Raw genomic sequence first — 20,145 nt, 5'->3', positions numbered from 1 at the left:
GGGCCCCAGACCCCACGGTGGCTCCCCCAGGCTCTGCCCCCCAACAGAGGTGCCCAGCAGAGCAGCCGGAGCTGCTCCCTGACAGCAGACGGGCAGAGACCCTTAGGCTACGGGGATGGAGGATGCACAAGGGATGCAGATTTGCATCGCACTCCCCGCCACCTCATTCAGAGTCCAAGTCCCGCGCAGTTCTGCCGTGCGGGCACGGGTGGGTGCTCAGCCGGCGGTAACCCACCTCTTCCCTGGGCTCTCGGGCACCCTGCTCAGCGAAATGCTCTTCCAGTCCGCCCCATTACCTCATTTCATGGGCCCGCAGTCATCACAGGAAGGCGTGCAGCTATGTGAATGACTGAAAAGTGAATTAATATTAAAATAGTAACAAGCAATTATTTTAATTAGCTGTTCTCGTGACTGAATTTTCATTGCAAGCTTGCACAACCAAATTATTTCAGTGGGAATGCTGCTGCTTTGTTTCGGAAGGGAGCTCTCAGGCAAAAATGTGGCAGTGTACTTCTAGTAAATATCACAGATCTATACTCATCTTTTTCTAGACTCTGATTAATATCCATAACATACTAACTGTAAAATGAGCATGGTAAAATTAATCTTCCCTGTGCAACAGAAATAACCCACTAACTGAAGCAAAAACACGCAGTGTGTCAACACCAACCAAAAGCTGAGCAAGGTGAAAAATTCTGAGCTTGGGTTTGACTCTGACTCTCAACCCCAAATTTAGCAAGACAGCAAACAACCAGAAGGATCCATTCACATTGCGCAACCTCACTGAGCCTGGCACAGTCCTGTGGCTGACTTTGGGGCTACATCAGCAGTGTTTTGTCCTCACCACACTAAGGTTGTCTGTACACTGGAGAAAGGGAGTTGTTCTGGGACATCTTCCTGTTTCTCAGTGTAGGAGATGTGTGAGAAATTTGTCTGTCCCATGGGCAGACTATTCAGGATTTTATATGAGTCAAAATATCTTGCAGGCAAAATATCATCTGTTAAATTATCTGGTTTAGGGTTATATTCTTATTTTGCTGAAGCAATGAATGCTGCTCTTCAAATCAAGAGAATATAGTGAACAGTTTCAACTTCCCATAGCCTGGGGAGGAAGACTGAAACAAAATCATATCCAGCAGGATGAAGACACAGAAGAAAATTATCTTTGTATTCTGCCTTCCCCATCCAGCCAGCCAACCATAGGAAAACATAGGTAACAGTGCAGTCTGGTGACAGGTAAGGGGCTTTCCGAGGACAGAAGCCCCCAGGCGCCCAGCCACGCTGCCCAGGTCTGCGTGGTGGTGCAGCACGGCGAGGGGCAGCTGCTGCTGCAGCACGTGGCTCCTGCTTGTTTGAGAAGCTGGGCACCCACGGCTGTGACGCACCAGCCAAACACAGCATCGTTATCAGCTACAGACCAACAGCTGAGATTACGGGACTCATCAACTATACAGGTGTTGGTAGATGATAGTAATACTATTACTTGTAATAAAGATGATACCTTTACTGGTAATAATACTAGAAAAGAGAAGGCTAAAAAGTGGGACATTTTTGTAGGGAAAGAACTGGAAAGAGTTGACCACAGCTTAAGTCTGAGTGGATCAGAGTTGAAGAACGACAAACCATTTGATGATTCCATTTGTTTACAAGGACATGTCATGACAGCACAAGGGGTAATGGCTTTAAACTATTAGAGGGTAGATTTTGATTGGATATAAGGAAAAAAAATCCTTTACGGTGAGGGTGGTGAGGCACTGGCACAGGTTGCCCAGAGAAGCTGTGGATGCCCCCTCCCTGGAGGCGTTCAAGGCCAGGTTGGATGGGGCTTTGGGCAACCTGGTCTAGTGGAGGGTGTCCCTGCCCATGGCAGGGGGGTTGGAACTAGATGGTCTTTAAGGTCCCTTCCAACCCAAACCATTCTATGATTCTATGATTCTATGAAGTGTTCCTTATTTTGTCTGTAACCATTTTATTGTATCCAAGCTACTCTGGAAAAAAAGGTGAAAGTTTTATGCTATGACTGACCATCACCATATGGACCATAAGCTCTTAACAACTGTGATGCCTCTTTTTGCATCTATGGGTTGTTCAACGAGAGAAGACACAAATAAAGATAGAAAGCTTTGAGCTCTCACTGTCTGGGAGCTCAGTTCTATTTGCTGAGAAGGCTCTCGAGCCTGACCTCAGAACTGTGGTATTCAGCATCCCTCCCAACAGCTGTCTGCCAAGACTCCAAGTTTCACTCTTGGTGGAGGTAGCAATCAAAGGCAAAAATTGGACTAATTGTCAAGGTGAGGGAACTAATAGTATCTCCAGGTACCGGAGGCCATTTTAAGACTGCTTCCTGAGCCAAACACAAATTCTGCACAAGCAACGTGAGCAGAGCCACAAGCAAAGACTTATGGAAACCTGGTCTAAATGTAACAAAAGCAGGAAAACTGCTTCCAAACCCACAGGAGTCAGAGGGGATTTCATTCACGTTATATCTTTTAGAAGATAAAAAGCTATTTTGAACCATGTTTTAATATGTTTATCAAAGGAAAGATAACAAATCCAACAATAACATCCCAAATTTCTCACAGATGGAAAATGGGAATCAAAGGGTTTTGCATAGAAATCTGTTGAAGTCAGGTTTTGTTTAGACAGTAATTCCTGCAAAGAATCAAACAACTTTTCCCTCCAGTTTTAACTTGGATTGAGATGTTGGAAGCCATCTGTCCTTACAAATCCAATGCAGACAGAAAACGATCCTGACTGACTTGAACCAGAAATATATGGTTATTTCAGTACCCATCAAAGAAAAAGGTGTTGGGGGTCAAATAATCCCACGACTATTTCATCATGAAATGGCTACACCCCATTTAGACATTTGTAAGAGCGTGGCTGACGAAGTACAGATGGAGTTAAAATTCAAGGTTGAGTGGAAGTCATATTTTATATCAAAATTTACCTATTACTGCTCAGTAGGGTATGCAGAGGAGCAAGGGAGGAGAGCTTTACCCTCGCTGACTCAGGGAGTGGTGGTGATCAGTTACGCAACAGGCACGATGCCTCGGCATCTCTCGGGTAGGGAAGCAGCTGCTTTTACTTGGAGAAATGGTCTGTCTCTCTCCTCAGTGAGCAACGAACCTGGGGGAGAAGATGGATAACCCAGACCCCACTAACGGACTGAAGAGCCATGCTGGCAGGCGCGGGGACGAGACGCTGGCTAATGGGCCTTGTGGCCGCACCTGCCTGCCGAAAGGCAGATGCTCGGGGAGCCCCCCCAGTGCCGGCCACCACGCCATGGCTCACGTGCAGGGAGGCTCTTCCCATCTGAACCCTGCACAGGTAAGTTTATCATATATCATTTCACATTTTTCAGTTACGCACCACTGTTTTATAAACATTTGTAAGCGTGTTATCTGTTTTGGGTGCTGTGAATATTTCATTTGTACTTAACTTTACCCTGTCTTGAGTTGAGAGTGATTTTAAGGCAACTAAAAAAGAAGCAAAGGCTGAGGCTCTGAAGAAGTGTCCTACTTTGCCAGCACACTCCCCAGAGTATTGGGAGGGGAGCAATGCAGAGCCCCACAGAAGCCAGCAATGAAAGGGCAGCACCAAGAAAGAAGTGTCCTCTGATGGCCAGTGACAACCCCAGCAGGCCCTTCGGCCTTCAGTAAGATGTTAGGGAGTCACTGAAACCCATAATGTCCCCAAGGTATTGTTCACAATGATACTGTTTGTAAAAATCTCTATTTTCTACAAAGGGAAAAACAGAGTTGGACTTCTTAATTACTACTCCAAAGAACAGCATATGAGTAGGAAACAAGCAACTGGCACAAGGAACAGAAACTTCAAGATATGCAGGGGACTGAGCAGAGCAGGATAAAATTACTCAGTCAGGGACAAAGCCAACGGACTGCCTGAAAAAGCCTGAAGAGTCTCTCTGGATGGAGGTGAACAATGCAGTCCCTTCTTCATCAAAGCCGCTGTTGGGACAGAAAGAAAAGACCTTGATAAGGATATTGCAGTCTGATCCAACGCAACCAAAAGAACTTCCAATTCAGCTTGTCTCAGCACCATTGTTCTGAAAATGATCCGATGGGAACTCTTCATGTGGTATAAAAAGCAAAACAAGCGATCAAATGCAGAGGCAGACTCCAAGTCCTTTCTCTTCTTCATTGATTCAGTCTACCACTGAAAAATAAATAGAAAAAAATATTCAAAAAAAATTTCATGTACAAGGAAACCTTTTTTTTGGCCTTCAGTTAGCTTCTTTTTTCCTGGAGGAGCACCACAGGTACCACGACCTAGACCTAACACACTCTCAAGATGTTTTTTTTACACAGTCCTACATTGCTACCTATCAGAATGCACTTCACTGTTCAAAGTATACATCTCAAGATAAAAAGTCATCAGCATTAAGCTTTCCATCCTATTAGCATGTAGTATTTTCATGGAATCATAGAATCATAGAATAGTTTGGGTTGGAAGGGACTTTTAAAGGTCATCTAGTCCACCCCCCCTGCAATGAGCAGGGACATCTTCAACCAGATCAAGTTGCTCAGAGCCCCATCCAACTGACCTTGAATGTTTCCAAGGATAGGGCATCTACCATCTCTCTGGGCAACCAGTGTCAGTGCCTCACCACCCTCATCATAAAAAAATTCTTCCTTATATCTAGTCTAAACCTGCCCTCTTACTTTAAAACCATTACCCCTCATCCTATTGCTACAGGCCCTGCTAAAAAGTCTGTCCCCATCTTTCTTATAAGCTCCCTTGAAGTATTGAAAGGCCACAATATGGTCTCCCCAGAGCCTTCTCTTCTCCAGGCTGAACAGCCCCAACTCTCTCAGCCTGTCTTCATAGCAGAGGTGCTCCAGCCCTCCGATCAGCTTTGTGGCCCTCCTTGGACTCGCTCCAACAGCTCCATGTCCTTCTTGTGTTGGGGATCCCAGAGCTGGACGCAGTACTCCAGGTGAGGTCTCACCAGAGTGGAGTAGAGGGGCAGGATCACCTCCCTCGACCTGCTGGTCACACCTCTTTTGATGCCGTGAAGGACACGGCTTTCTGGGCTGCAAGCACACACTGCCGGCTCATGTCCAGCTTTTCATCCACCAGTACTCCCAAATCTGCAGGGCTGCTCTCAATCCCTTCATCTCCCAGCCTGGATTGATACCGGGGGTCACCTCAGAAGAACGTACTGCAAGGGGAAACAAGCAGCTGGGGATTCACAAAGCCAAGCACAACCTCTTTTTTACCAAAACCTCCTGTCAGCTAAGGACAAGAGGGCAAGCTCTTCTCTGGGGACAGATCTCCACCCTGTCACACCTATGCCTATTTTCCACCTTCCATTGCCCACCCATTGGTCTGTGCTCTGCTTAAGTGAAAACTAGCACTTTCCATGTTTCATTTTATCATGATTCTGGATGGGAAATGTGAATATTGTACACTTTCAGAGAGTAAATGATGCCAATAAGGAGAGACCATCCTTACTTTGTGACAGTTCATCTGGTCAGTCTTGCCATGTGTGAGACACAAGGAACCAGGCTCCCTGATGACAACTTCCCCGGCTGTCCTAGGGAGATCTGATAGAAAGCTGAGTGGATTTGAGCCAGAAATAAGCTAGGATTGTTCAGCAAACTCAAATATTTTAATTTACAGAAGAAACACAACCCAACTTTTTAAAAATCTGTACTTTTTCATTGAAAATAATTTCCGAAGAAACTTGCTGAATAAGCATGCTGATTGTCTGGGATTATTTTTTTTTGAGGGGAGGGCAAAGAGGAAGAGTAGAAGAGGCACATGGGTTGTGGGGCTGGGGGAGGAAGTCATGAGAGAAAAGCATTGCAGGGAGCTGCCAGATTTGCTGAAACCTCTGCTGGCTTGCCAGATGAATCAGATCACAGAATATTGAATTAGGAAGATTTATGACTGGGAATTTGAGGAAGTTACCTGTGATACAAAATATGTTATGTGAATGAGATCTCTTCTGTTCTATTGACAGAAGCACATAATGAGCCGGGAGCCAGGTCCCCTCTGCATTACCTTTCTGGAGATGCTCCATTTGACTGACAGCTGAGCTGGAGCAAGTCAGCCACAGGGAAAACAAGGGCAGCATGCTCTCAGGAGCTACAGAGCAGTCTTCTGTGTGAAACTTTCTGAAACTTAGGAAGCTGAAAAGGAAAAAAAAAAAAAGTAAAGCAAATATAAACTTTCCTGCTCCCCTTCCATCATTAAACTGACATACGTGCACACACACACACACAGAGGAGCCTCAGAGACTTTCAAGCACCTGGGAGGGCTGGAGCAAAGGTCAGAGAGTCCACATTTATTTACCCAGCATCTGCTGCAAGAAATACAACAAGGCTCCACTGGCATCTGGCAACATGAAGAGCTATCAGGCTATCATTTTCATAGAGGCTTCTAAAATACACTGGGGCATTAGATCCTACCCCGGCATCATACCAGCCGCAATGGTTGATTGCTCTAAAAAGCCAGGCAAAAATGCCTCCTATGTAGGGCAATCCACAGGCGACACGAAGGCATCACAGCTGCCTCTGCAGAACCTTTCCCAAGCCCCTTCCCCGCACAGGGACAAGTGCCACGTCCAGAGCAGAGCACGGGGCTCCTCTGCCCCACACCGAGTAGCCTCACAGCAGGGAAGCGCACGAGGAGCCCATGGGGCTACCGCTTCTGTGCCGCACCCTGCGCTTGGCACGCTGGGCCGATAATGTACTGCGGGTTTCATCACTCAAAGCAATTTACAACAGTGTAATTATTATCTCCACCTTATACACGAGGTTTTCATCGCTAGCCACAGGACATGGACAAAAAACTCCGTCTTGCTCACACCAGCACTTGTGCCATCTTTAAATTGTACACTTGCAGAGGAGTGAGTCAGCTCCCCGAGTTCACACCTGCACGTGCAGGGTGCAGAGGGCTACCTACCCGCTTTGCAATGCAAGCAGAAGCCACCTCAGGTGCTTCCACAGATTTATAACCCCATAGTTACACTCAAAGGGTGCATGGGATCTGACAAGGCACTGGACAGCCTGCTGATGCCTTTCATCTTAACTTCAACAACCTCTCCTTGCAAAATATTTATAAAACTCTTTACTCAGACACTCAACTGTTATGGCTAACAGCTAGAAAGCACCTGAATGTTTTATATAAGAACAAAATTGATCCAATTTCCCCCTTGAAATGATATTTCTGTTACAGAGCCTTGCAGAAAAATGCTCACCAAATATCTGTGCAATTGTCTTTTATAATATGACATAAATAATGACACAAATAACGACACTGTGTTTCTCTTTGGGCAAACGCATGATGTTACCATGAGCAAATACTAACAATGCACAGATGTGAACGCTGTCGTGAACATAAATGCTGTCCCCTACCAAAAAAAAAACCCCACATGAAGTACTGTATCTTCATAAATCTTACAAGGTTTATGCATTGCTGCCGTTGGAAAAACAACAACATATTGAAGGGTGCTTTTTGAGAAAGGATGAGTTTCGTAAGTCTACCTAACTTAGTTTAACTTCACCGTATGCCACTCTGGAGCCCTGTATCTATCACCCAAATGTTACGGCGTGCGTTACTGCCGGTGTAACAAGGCAGGCAAAAAGGAGGAAATGTGTTTTAACCGCAAAGTGAGAGATGTCTTACTGATTTATTAATTATTATGTTGCATCCAACATATTTTGCTACAAGAAATGTCACACGCTCTTTTTTAAAAAAAAATATTTATTTGGTTGTTTCTGTTGTTCCAGGAAAGTGTAAATACATTGTACCCTACTATTTTATGTTTTTAAAAGGTGACCTATACTTTCCATTTCAAATGCGGTTTCTTTAATGAAAATATTGTAATGTCAGTCCATGCAAAGCAAATGCATATTAATATGCGTTTACATCTGTCTCATATTAATATTCATGCCTGAATCCACATCCCTACACAAAGCCAATTTTCTGACCATCTGTGTGATGGCTGGTGGATGCAATGAATAAATTTTATTTGTGAGGGGAGTGATAAATCATGTATCTTCAGTTTTTCACCCACAATCTCTCCTCTTAGGTGCTAAAATGTTTTCATCGTGGTTAAGAATTTTTAAGTAAACCAAACTGATTAACCCCTTAGCAGATCATGCAGCTTCATTTTCCAGGTGAAAGTCCACAACAAACATACAAGGGACTGTTATATGACTGAGAAAGTGGTACAGCAATTTTAGGAGTTTAAATTCTTTTCTTCTGAATTATTCCTGTCTCAGAATCACACTCAGTGCAATAGTATAGGCCAAATTTCTCACACTGATGCCGAGTACCTTAGTCTGCAAATAGCCTGACTGCTTGCAGTGGGCTTGTCTTTGGAGTTAAATACCATTTAAACTAAGATGACTGTGACTTCAGTAAAATCTGCTTCACGTGGCTTTATTAGTGCTAAGGCTGGCGAAGTAACTGGCTGGGTACCAGCCACAAAAACTAATTGCTAAACCACCAACTCTACATCAGCTTCTGAGCTTCCAGAGTACAAAATGACTCTGACTTTCTTTGCAAAACAAGTCTGCTTCGAAATTCCCGAGGGATCAATTTTGACCTCAGTCACACCAATGTCCACCCGGAGTCACTTTCCTGGTAGTGAGAACAGCTTTTTATCGGAGGGTTGTTCTCAGACAGTTCATAATGTAAATGTAATACAGTCCAAAAACATAACTGCACAAAGCCAGGTGCAGTAACTTTCGGTTGTAGAGTGTAGATAAAAAAGATAAAATTCTCAGCTTAGCTTGGGACCCAGGCAGCCGTAAGCCTAGGAGGGTGATTAAAAAGACTTGCTTTCCAGCGCTCTCTAGCCCCGGCAACACTTTAAAAAAAAAAAACATTTTGAACTATACCATTACTCAGACCCCTACACACAGGCACTGGCTCTCGCTCAGAAGCCCAAGGTCTAAACAGACTCATTCCCACATCCCGCCTAAGCACTGCTGTAATTTGGAGAGACAGTTCAAGAGGTGCTGCAGCTTCCTCTCCATCGGGCAAACAGCGCACACCTCGCGCTCAGCAGCAGCAGCAGCAGCAGCAGCAGCGCTGGGTTCATCCCTGAGCGCACCAGCCCTGGGCACGTTCACTGACCACCATGCTGGGCTAAAAAGTGCCAGCACCAGTCACCTTAGGCATGGTTAAAATACTCACCTGAATAGCAAGACACTTGTGTTTGTGTCTTTTTCCAGTCTGCAGTATTCAAACCACGGCTGCTACCACCCCAACAGAATTCCCTGTCCTTCAGGCTGCTGGACTAGTCTTCAGCCATTTGCTTTGAATCAGCTCCTCTGAAGGACACATGTGCACACACAAATTTAAAATTAAAACACGTTTTTGCCAATACTAGACTAAATTATTTCCTCTTACATCTGCAGTGAAGTCACTTAAATATCAGTTAACTGGAGCTACGATGACACTGTTTGGCCTGGGATACCAAATTCTTTTCTTGAAGTTGGACTTCACACTTTTTTGTAGATAGAGATTATGGAACCAACAAAGAGGGGAGAGATTATTCTTTCCTCCTCCTAATGTAGGTCAAATCATGTCAGCAGCAAATAACCTACTTCTACCTTGACAATCCAGCCGTAGGTAGTTTGAACATTACTGTGCACTGAACTGGAATCTGAAAAAGGAATTGTGAATGAGCTTCACACTTCATCAGCATAATTGGCAAGAAATTACTTGTAGTTCAAATAAAAACATACGATTGCTAAAAAAGACGCTCAAATAGTACTAAAGAAAATAAGCAAGGTAGTCAGTCAATCGTCATTTCCAAGAAACTGGGTTTGTGAGGAAACCCTGGCTGAAAATATATTTACCTCTAATATGCTTTTGTCTTAGTAAACTGTGTTCTATTTACAGCCCTTCATAATGGGAAAACAGGACATTTCCAGAGACTGCCAAACCCAGAGGTTTGAATCTTTATTCCTTCATTCCTCTTCACGAGGCAGAGACAGGACAAAGCGGGAGGTGGCACCTTTCATCATGACCTTGCCACTCAGGGCCGGTAGTGGTCCTGAAAGACATTGCTGTTCTCATGGGTGCCAAGGGACCAATGAGAAATGAGCTAAATTTCATCAAAGTTCCCAGTGGAAAGCATCTGTATTACAGATACCGCTAGGAAAACTAATTGGTTTCCATGACTAACGAAATTCATATGGAAATATTGATCAAAACACTCCCTTTAGGTTTATGTTTAAAGCATGTAAATAAATATATTTAATATAAATATATCAAATATTTTATACTGATTCCTAATAAGTTTTAAAGCGTAAAAATGGAATGGATACATGCATCTTTTACCAACTTGGAAAAACAAAAACCATTTCAAAACTGGTTTTCACTTCTTTTATGAGTTTCGATTGCTCATATCTGCTGAGACACATGGAAAATCTCTTATTCACAAAACCAGCAAGGGTACTAAAACTCCTGATGTTCACAGGGGCTATTCACATGCCAGAAGATATGAATGTTTATAGATGCTTTGTTAGACTGTGGCCTGAATTATTATTGTCACTTTTAGGATTGTAACTGGCCAGCGTAAAGGCTGTGTGCGCACAGAGGGTGCAGAATGAGCCATCAGAGGGAGCGAAAAGTAAACATGGCTTGCCTAGTTTTCTGTGGCTTCCCGTTTCACATCCTCCGCCCACTTCAACTAATGGGATGATCAGCAAGAAATTTTAGGAAGGCAGAAATCAATTTTGTAATCAGAGGGCTCCCCAAATCAAGCCTAAAGGGGAATTTTCAAAGTCCCTGCAAATCCACCGTAATTATGCTGAAAACAGATAAAAGCTGCAGAACCACTGTGGGACAAGCTCCTGGTACCAACACGCTCCCAGAGGTCCCAGAATGCATTCAGCTCCAAATGCTCTCTCTTTAGCTACCTGTCATTCTTTGTCCACAGCCCCCAAAGAAAATAAGTAACTGTAGCCTCACATGTTCTAAGCTTCAAAAGATCATTTGTGTCCAAACACAAATAAAATAATTATTCGGATAACATTTCCAGGAATGCCAAAACGGGAGGGGTTTTTTCCCCTCGTGCTTTGGGCAAAAGGCATATGCACACTGGTATCCCCTCCAAGACCCTCTCTACAATTCCAGCACCTCTCAGCGAGACTAATTACAAGAGAAACAGAGAAGAAGCTGATGTTAGATCAGAAATTCAAGCCCAAGTCAGACAGTTTGATCCCTTCATTCCTATTCCTAACACAAGGACGGGACAAAGCGGGCGGTAAAGCCGTGCTTGTATGCCAAGCACGACGTTTGCGTCTCGTTTGGTGCCAAAGCGTACGGCAGTGCTCATAGAGGCCACGTGCTGAAGTTTCCACTGTATGGAAAGCCAGCTGTAGAGAGAGCTGGTGGCTGCCGAGCTCCTGGCTGAATTCCGCCTGGTCAGTGTGGTCAAGCACAGCCCTAGACCCTGCACCCCCATGGTCAGCGTCCTCTGGTACTGGCACGGCGAGTCCGGGCTGCAGCCACGGAAATGAAAAAGGAGTGTGCAGTAGTAAAATAGTTCCTCTCAGGGCAATTGCACTTCTTTATAGCCTTTCTCCTCTGCAGTATCCTTGTGGGTTGTTATAGTCTCCCTGGAGAATGAATTTTAATTTTAAAAGAGCCTCCGGTGGATAATGTGAGAAGAAAACTCTTCCCACAGGAGCTGCTGCACTTGCAGCAATAATATTCATCCTCAAGGCTGAAAATGCTGACAAGTTGAGCTAGGTGCTCTGTTTCCAGCATGGGTTTGCCCATCAACCCAACGTCCACTATCTCCTGTCCGGTGTGATCAGTATCTATGAAGCTGCCCTCGGGACTGAAAAGACAGTTGAGGAGTTTAAAAGGCAGTTAGCTGTGACAAACTGCTAATTTAATCGAGTCATTCCAAGTAAACTATGTCTGTTGTGGGAAGGAGATTTTAAAGAGCAATTGGGAATTTCTGGGTTCCCACCAAGCCGCTGCTGCATGAGTACACTGAAAGACCCGCCAAGAGGAAGATGGGTTGAAGGGAAAACCCTCGTTGGCTTTCATAGGCTCCGAGTCCAGTCTTTGCTATTGCTTCATGTGTACGAACCTGCAGTTATTCCCTGTAAGTCTCCAATACAGGATGCATTGCTACGATATAGGGCTTAACTGGAAGTTTTCTGGCAAAGCAGTCGGAAAACACTACTTCACGTACATAAAAACTTTTCATGGGGTTTATCTGAGTCTCAGCACAACTTCTGCCAGCAAATCCTTTTCAGCAGCAGGATATAATTTCTGGTCAAACCGAGGAAAAGGATGTTGTCTCTGCACTTGCAACAGGAACACCTGGAACTGCACAAAACCCCAGCTTCCAGACCTGCTATGCCAGACTCAGAAGAAAGACAAGCACTTAAAAGAGCCTTAGAGCTGAAATTTTCATGCCTCAGGAGTGGCCCCAGGGATTGAGAGTCTCTGCTTGCCTCACTGAAGACACTTCAATCTCTATAAAAAAGCTGAATATTCAGAAGTGTGAAATACTCCTTGAACCAGCATGGAAGTGGCAGCCCCGTGGTTGAGGCTCTTGACCAGCAGCCTGGCACTGTAGGTGGATGAAGATGGGCTTCTCCCAGCCAGGCGCAGTGCTCTAAACACCTTTCACGGGCACATAGATATGTGTGTCTCATTTTTCACAGAAAAAAAACCCACTTCTGAAACATTTTTGTTGCATCCAGCACAGAACGGCAAGCCTCTTTCATCTGCAGAGGTCTTGCAGGCCAAGGAAGACTACCAAGGAGCTCACAGACGGGGGCTTTCCCTCTCACCTCCAGCTCCATCAGGAAATCCTGCCTCTTTTGACGTGCTTGGATCTTCTTTCTACCATGCTCTTTTCTTTTCCATGCTTTTCCTTCGTGCCATTTGACGATTTCCATCAGCTCCAACCTGTACAGGGGGAAGAGGAGGATGAGCATCACCACTTCCCCTGGGCTAAGGGGCCCTCCCGTGTCTTGCACCTCTGCCACAGCTCTCTCCATCTCCAAGAGACCAGAGCTGAGCAGCACCCTCATACGCCCTGCCCCAATTATTCCACTCATTCTTGGTTCATGCTTTTCTCTCGGGCGCTCTCTCTCTCTGGTTTGTCACACAGGCGCAAGGAATCTGCGGGGTTTTCAGGAAGAGGGATATTAAAATGTTGCTGCAACTTAGAAATGGTTGGCGCTAAAATAAGACTATTTCCAGGAGAAATAGCAGCACATAGGGGTGCTAAAATAAGGCTATTTTCAGGAGAAATAGCAGCATGTAAGGTTGACCTTGTTCTTACTGCTAAGGTAGGCAAATGTTCAGTCAGCATTGTTTCTCCAGTTGAATAATAGATCAGGTAAAATATAGACTGGTGGGCCTCTAAAATAGGCAAAATTTAACTGTCAAAAATGTCATTTTAAATGGAGAAGAGGATGAAAATGAATAACGCTTCTCTGTCCATGATCAAGCTTTTAAGCTACATCTTCTCCTCTGTTAGAAATTCCAATTTCTCAAAACTCCCATCTTGCCTCTGCCAGTTCTTATTTCTTTCAACCTGTTATCAGTGTTGTCTTCCACCACTTCAGCACAGGGCGGCTGCATGTGAGGACTCTCTGCCACCAGTCCAGTTTCTCTGACTATCCTTAGTGCTATGTCCATTTTGATAACAGTCAGAGGTTCTCAGATGGAAAGTTTCACCATCAGAAAATGTAGAAAAACAGTCCATGTAAATGCACAGACCTCGAGAGTCTTTCAAAACTCCATTCTTACCTGTATGGAGTCACCAAGCCTTTTAATAGAACTGTACCCGAGTATGGTCACACCAAGATTTCCAATTTTTTGAAGAAAATATTTCTATTCTTTCTCAACAAAACTCTTCAGAATTTCCCTCAAGTGGGAAACACTCAGATTCCCTCTTTGTACTGCCCAAACCAACTTTAGTTATTTTTCCAGATCCTGGATTTTCTCAAAGATGGCAAATACCCTCCACAAATCTGATCAACTAATTAACCCTTCCCTGCTTTACCATCAGGCACGATTCTACAGCACTAAACTCATGCTTGCGTCCACGGAGTTGCATTTCACAAGGCTGCATTAAATCCATGAAAACAGTTCGGAGAATCATAAGCTCTTAAAACTTTTAAACCATTTAAACTCAGTTGGATACAGCTTGGGATGAAGATTCTCAGCTGTGGAGCTCACTGTAGCTCCACTCACTCGCTGGACCGATGCCAACCTATGAACCAGTAGAAAATCTAGCTCGTAGCTACTGCATCTCCAGATGATCATCCAAATAAAGCCCAATCAGCAAAACAAAGCTTAATTTTTAATTCACACAGAGAAAGGTCTGCACTTTGAGAAGGGCCTGGTTGTTCTGAGCAACAGCCTTGAAAGACATTCTTTATTTTAGATGTCCCTCGTATCACTTCCCTAGTTGCAAAATGATATTAATAAGCATCAGTTCTAGAACCAGAGCACTTTATTTTTATTAGTCAGTATAAATGATCTCCTTAGTACACTGTTTCTGACAGATCTTGGGTTTTCAACGAATGCACACCAAAACCTGTCTCACTAGCATTCAGCAATAACATCCTGAATAATCTCAGGAACTCATTTATCATTAAAAAGTCACATTTCAAAATTGGCTGCCATATCATCTGGCATGTTGAAATAATTGTATTATATTTAACCCCTCAATAACTCAGCTACCTAAATCATTTCCAAATTATATCTTCCCTTCTCCTAAGCTTTCATTAGACTGACAAATATCTGTGTCACTACGTGAGCTACAAGTTCCTTGGAACAAGCCGTCTTGCTTGCAATGTTATTGCCAGCTGATGCCAGAAGCGGGATGAGTGATTTGTTTGCTTTGTGAGGCTGGCTTTCATTGTCCTGAATTCAACACTAACATCTTGCTAATCCTGCGTTTAAATCTACGCACACTTAATGCGCCCCTCTTTGGATCTCCTCACTGAAGTATCAAAGGCTTAGAAAGGCTAACAATAATTTCTCCATCTGCAGGGCTCACAAAAAAAAATGAGGATTAAAATCTTTGCAGTGCGTAGGTTGCAAATTTTGTATTTCTCTGGACATTACTATAAGTAATTCTGCTTTATTTGGAGTGCTATGATCCAAAGTCTGAAAAAGATTAAAGGATGAATTTCCTTCTTGATTCATTACTGCACATGTTGTTCCTTTTTTTCTTATGTTTCTACTCTGTTTATGTACTAAAAATGTTTTATTCATGGATCCTTACATAATTGTCCATGACCATGGCACAAGATACATTCAAATGCCTTGACGCTTCAAATATACATCTCATTTTATACTGGTTAGGATTACACAGACATTAGCTGCACCATGTTCTTTTATTCTGATGGTATGACATCAAAACAGTTAAGAGTCCAGAAGTTTAAATTTTGCAGCATAATACTCACTTTCCCGTTGCAAAATGTACAGATGCAGGACTACTGAGCTGAGCGCTCTAGAAGGCTCTGTTTGGGACTACCTTTTGCCCAGAACTTCTTGCTTTTCTTTCTTCCATATCCACAAAGTTAAGGGGGGGGGGGGGGGAGGGAGCAGGGGGGATTGGAGAAAATACTGGAAATCTACATCAAAATTTTCAAGGGACTGTAATATCTCTCACTGACAGCTTTTTCATCACACTGCCAATTATGATCAGAATAAAAGTTATTTTTGCCCAGGTAAGAATTTGCAGGGCAGTCGGAATGGCACAAGATTCTGCTCATGCACTCATGCAAATGTATAGTCGTAGCATACAATAAAACCTCTAATTAGTTCAGATATGACATTGCGCTCTATTCCAGTTTACTACTAAAGTTAAGGGATGGCATGTGCTTGTTTTGAATACATTAAACACTTTGTTCTGATTAGATTCTATGCACATTTCACAGAGGAAAATACATCTGCTCCATCAGTGATATAAAATGGGTATTTCCTCAGGGGTGTGTAAAGTGTGTATAAATCTCTGCATCTGCCTGAGATTTGCATAGATGCTGGTACATAGGTCACTCGTGCACTTAGTTTTCTTTGTGATCTGGGAGTAATGCTGGTTAGCTCTCGATGCTGTAATGAGATCATAGACATCTTTTGCTTATATGTGCAGAGCTTTATTCTGTTGTGCACAAGGGTCTGCGTTGGATTCCTGGTTTAGTCCAGTGTTTTTACATATTTAGAATGAAAAAGCTTGCTTTGAATGGTATTACTGGCCAGTGTTTATGCACCCAGATTAGTTTCATCTTTCATGTTAAATTAATAATTCACATATTTGTCCATCAAGTAATCACAAGAAGTCTGGATGCTGAAAATATTCATCACAGCTCGCAGAAAAGCACCCTTTTGTATAGCCTATTGTCTCATATTAACTCACTTTTTTCTCAAGGAATTCCCCCTGCAGCAATCCCCACTGTAAGCCATTAGTTGAGCGCATCTGCCCACTCTAATGACCACTCTAGTGTACACATACCTGACTGCCATCTAATTTAGACATCACCCATAGGACACTAATACTAATGTCTCCTGGGCCAGCTAAGTCCTGGATTATTGACTAGCTACAGTTATCACTTCATTTGGTCTTTGGAGGTGAACCAAATGCACCTGAGGTCATAAATAGGTCAAATGATTATACAGCTTGCAGAGGAACCAAGTATTTTTGTTACCCTAATAAGAATCAAAAATATACTTTCTAATTTGTTTTGACAGAGAATGCAATTGCTTTGCCTTTTTGCAATGTCCCCTTTGTGTAGCTACAAAAATGCAGCCAATTAGGCATAACGTTCTTTTTCAGTATGAGCAGCAAGTTAAATAAATTGATGCCATTTAAAATTAACACCAAAAAAAAAGAAAGAAAATTGGTGGCATCAAATATCTGATAATCAATCTTTTATTTTATAAAGCAAAGAAAAAGGAAGAAATCAGGGCTGCTATTTCTAATTAAAATAGTAAATAGAGATGTGATAAACAATGGGGGTTATGATTGCTGCCTATAAATATGTTGGGGGGAGGTAAACACACAGAGAAGAAAGAGCTATTTAAGCTAAAGGGAAATGCTGGCATGAGAACAAATGAGTATAAATTGTTCCTGAATATGTAAGACTGGATTGAGAAGAAGGTTTTGAGCCTTTAGAAGAGTGGGTTCTTGAACAGCTCTCTAATATTACAGTGGGGCAAAAAAATACATCATTTAGGTAAATTGGAGCTTGATAAATTCTATAGCCTGTTTTCATCTGAGAAGAGGGAACTGCATGCAGTAATCCAGGATTTCCCTTTCAGCCCCAAATCTGTGAAAATTGTGCTTGCACACCAGGTCAAATTCTGATCTGTTGCAGAAAGCACAGCTCAAGAGAGATTCGTGCCACTTTATATTTTCCCAATGAAAGCAAATCCATTTATCTCTAGTAAAGCAAGAAATCACTTTTGTCCCAACCCTTATAGACAAACTGGAGTCAATACCACTTCTGAACGTGGGCCATTGTGGAGCAGAGTCAAATGTTCACATTTATAATGGAAGATGGACAGTACAACACCCTTTGGGGTAAATACTCAATTGTAGCAAGTAAATGTGAGAGAAAGGAAAATTCTGTGTTTCCTTCTGCTGTAGATACTTATATACATATTAGTCCATACAACACAACTTCCTTTCCAGAGGAAAAAAATTAGATATTAAGGATCACATCAGGATGCAGCCTGGATTTCAACAGCTGTAGATTTATAAGAAAAGATAAAATATGTACTTAAGAAACAATTTATTTTTGTACAAAAAAGGGAGTGGCTGAACACATGAACAAATGTATGTTCATTGCATTTGAACAATGAAAACTCACATATAAATGAGTAAATCAGCAAATCTACACAACAGTTGAGTGGGCTTGATCCTATACACCTCAAACCTCATTGCCTTCAATGTGAACTTGGCATTCCCAAACTATGTTTACAAATGGATCCATGCCAAGATGACTGCATTAAAAAATGTAGGTGGATACTGTATTATAAGATAGAAACGCTGGGATTACTTTTGATAAGAAAGTATAAAGATAAAAGAAAAAAAATGTACTGTGCTGGTTTTGGCAGGGATAGAGTGAATTTTCTTCACAATAGCTGGTATGGGGTTGTGTTTTGGGTTTGTGCTGAAAACAGCGTTGATAACACAGGGATGGTTTCGTTACTGCTGAGCAGTGCTTGCACAGAGCCAAGGCCTTTTCTGCTCCTCACACCACCCCACCAGCGAGTAGGCTGGGGGTGCACAAGGAGTTGGGAGGGGACACAGCCGGGACAGCTGACCCCAACTGACCAAAGGGATATTCCATATCATATGATGTCATGCTCAGCATATAAAGCTGGAGGAAGAAGAAGGAAGGTGGGATGTTCGAAGTGATGGCGTTTGTCTTCCCAAGTCACCATTAGGTGTGACGGAGCCCTGCTTTCCTGGAGCTGGCTGAACACCTGCCTGCCCATGGGAAGTGGTGAATGAATTCCTTGTTTTGCTTTGCTTGCATACGCGGCCTTTGCTTTACCTATTAAACTGTCTTTATCTCAACCCACGAGTTTTCTCTTTTACTCTTTCCCGATCCTCCTCCCCATCCCACAGCGGGGAGCAGTGGTGCGGGTGAGCAAGCAGCTGCGTGATGCTTAGTTGCCAGTTGGGGTTAAACCACGACATGTGCCAACTCTTCTGTCTCTTAGTTTTTGTTTGTTTCAGAGTAAGAAGCAGACATATAGTTTTCTTCAAGTTGCTAAGAAAACACGTATTCCAGCAAAAAGTTCAATGCTACAAAGTGATGTGTTTCCCTTTACAAGTGCGTTACTTTCACCTGATCTTATCAGACACTTCTATCGAACATTGTGTAAAATCCTGGGAAAGCCTAGTCATTTATACACATTTCTTCATTAGGTGTTTTTCATTGCATGAAGAGTCATCAGTGATCTGCCCCTCACCTGCCTTTGAAGCTGGGTGAAAGTTGGTGACTGCTGAAGTATCCGCAGGAGGGGGGATGAAGAAGGCAGCTGCCTGTTCCCCTGATCCTCGGGAGAGCCGGATAAGATGTGTTGAGGCACACAGGAGCCGCTCCAAATGCGCAAACCTCCCTTGCTCTCATCACATGCAGCAAGTACCGCAATAAACAGAGAGTGATGAGGCTTTTAAAAAAAAAAAAAAAAAAAAAAGGAGTAATATTGTTACAAATAGCAGCGTCATCCCCAGAGTACCACTGCAGCTCAGAGAACTGTTGTTCTGGGAATGGCTCTGCTATTAGTACTAAAAATTAAGCAGTCTCACTAGATGCGGCTAACAGTTTTTAAACTGTTGAAGTGTTTCATATACAGTATCTCTGTTTCTCAATTCTATTTCCTCATTAACAAAGCCAGAAAAAAAATGACTGCAGTAATTAGCTCTCCTTCAGCTTTTCTTTTTTTTTTTTTATTCCCTTCTAATTACACTGGCTGCCTTCCCTCTGCCTGTATACATCAAAAAATTTCACTGGCTTGGGGGAGGAGATTTATGGAAGCCCTGGCTGAAAGATCCAGACCAGCATCAGAGCAAGCACTGGGTCATTCTTTCTCCTGTACAACAGCAGCACCAGAGATTTGACCCTATTCCTTGAACACAGGAACACTGATTGGAGCCAACACAGTGCTTCAGCAACCCTAACCAGTTGTACTGGTTTTGGCTGGGTTAGAGTGAATTTTCTTCATAGTAGCTGGTATGGGGCTGTGTTTTGGGTTTGTGCTGAAAACAGCATTGATAACACAGGGATGGTTTCGTTACTGCTGAGCAGTGCTTGCACAGAGCCAAGGCCTTTTCTGCTTCTCACACCACCCCACCAGCGAGTGCACAAGGAGTTGGGAGGGGACACAGCCGGGACAGCTGACCCCAGCTGGCCAAAGGGATATGCCATACCATATAGAATCATAGTTTGGACTGGAAGGGACCTTTAAAGGTCATCTAGTCCAATGCTCACTGCAATGAGCAGGGACATCTTCAGCTAGATCAGGTTGTTTCCTATAGCATGAGATGTTTATATTTACAGCACTTGGATATTCATATTAGAACTACATTGGAGCTAAATATACCTAGAAGAGAATGCCACACAGCAGTGATATAACCGTGCATTATCAAAAAGAGGTCTG

Source organism: Grus americana, chromosome 2 (assembly GCF_028858705.1).
Source record: "Grus americana isolate bGruAme1 chromosome 2, bGruAme1.mat, whole genome shotgun sequence".
Lineage (NCBI taxonomy): Eukaryota > Metazoa > Chordata > Aves > Gruiformes > Gruidae > Grus > Grus americana.
Note: the sequence above shows the minus strand (reverse complement) of the source record.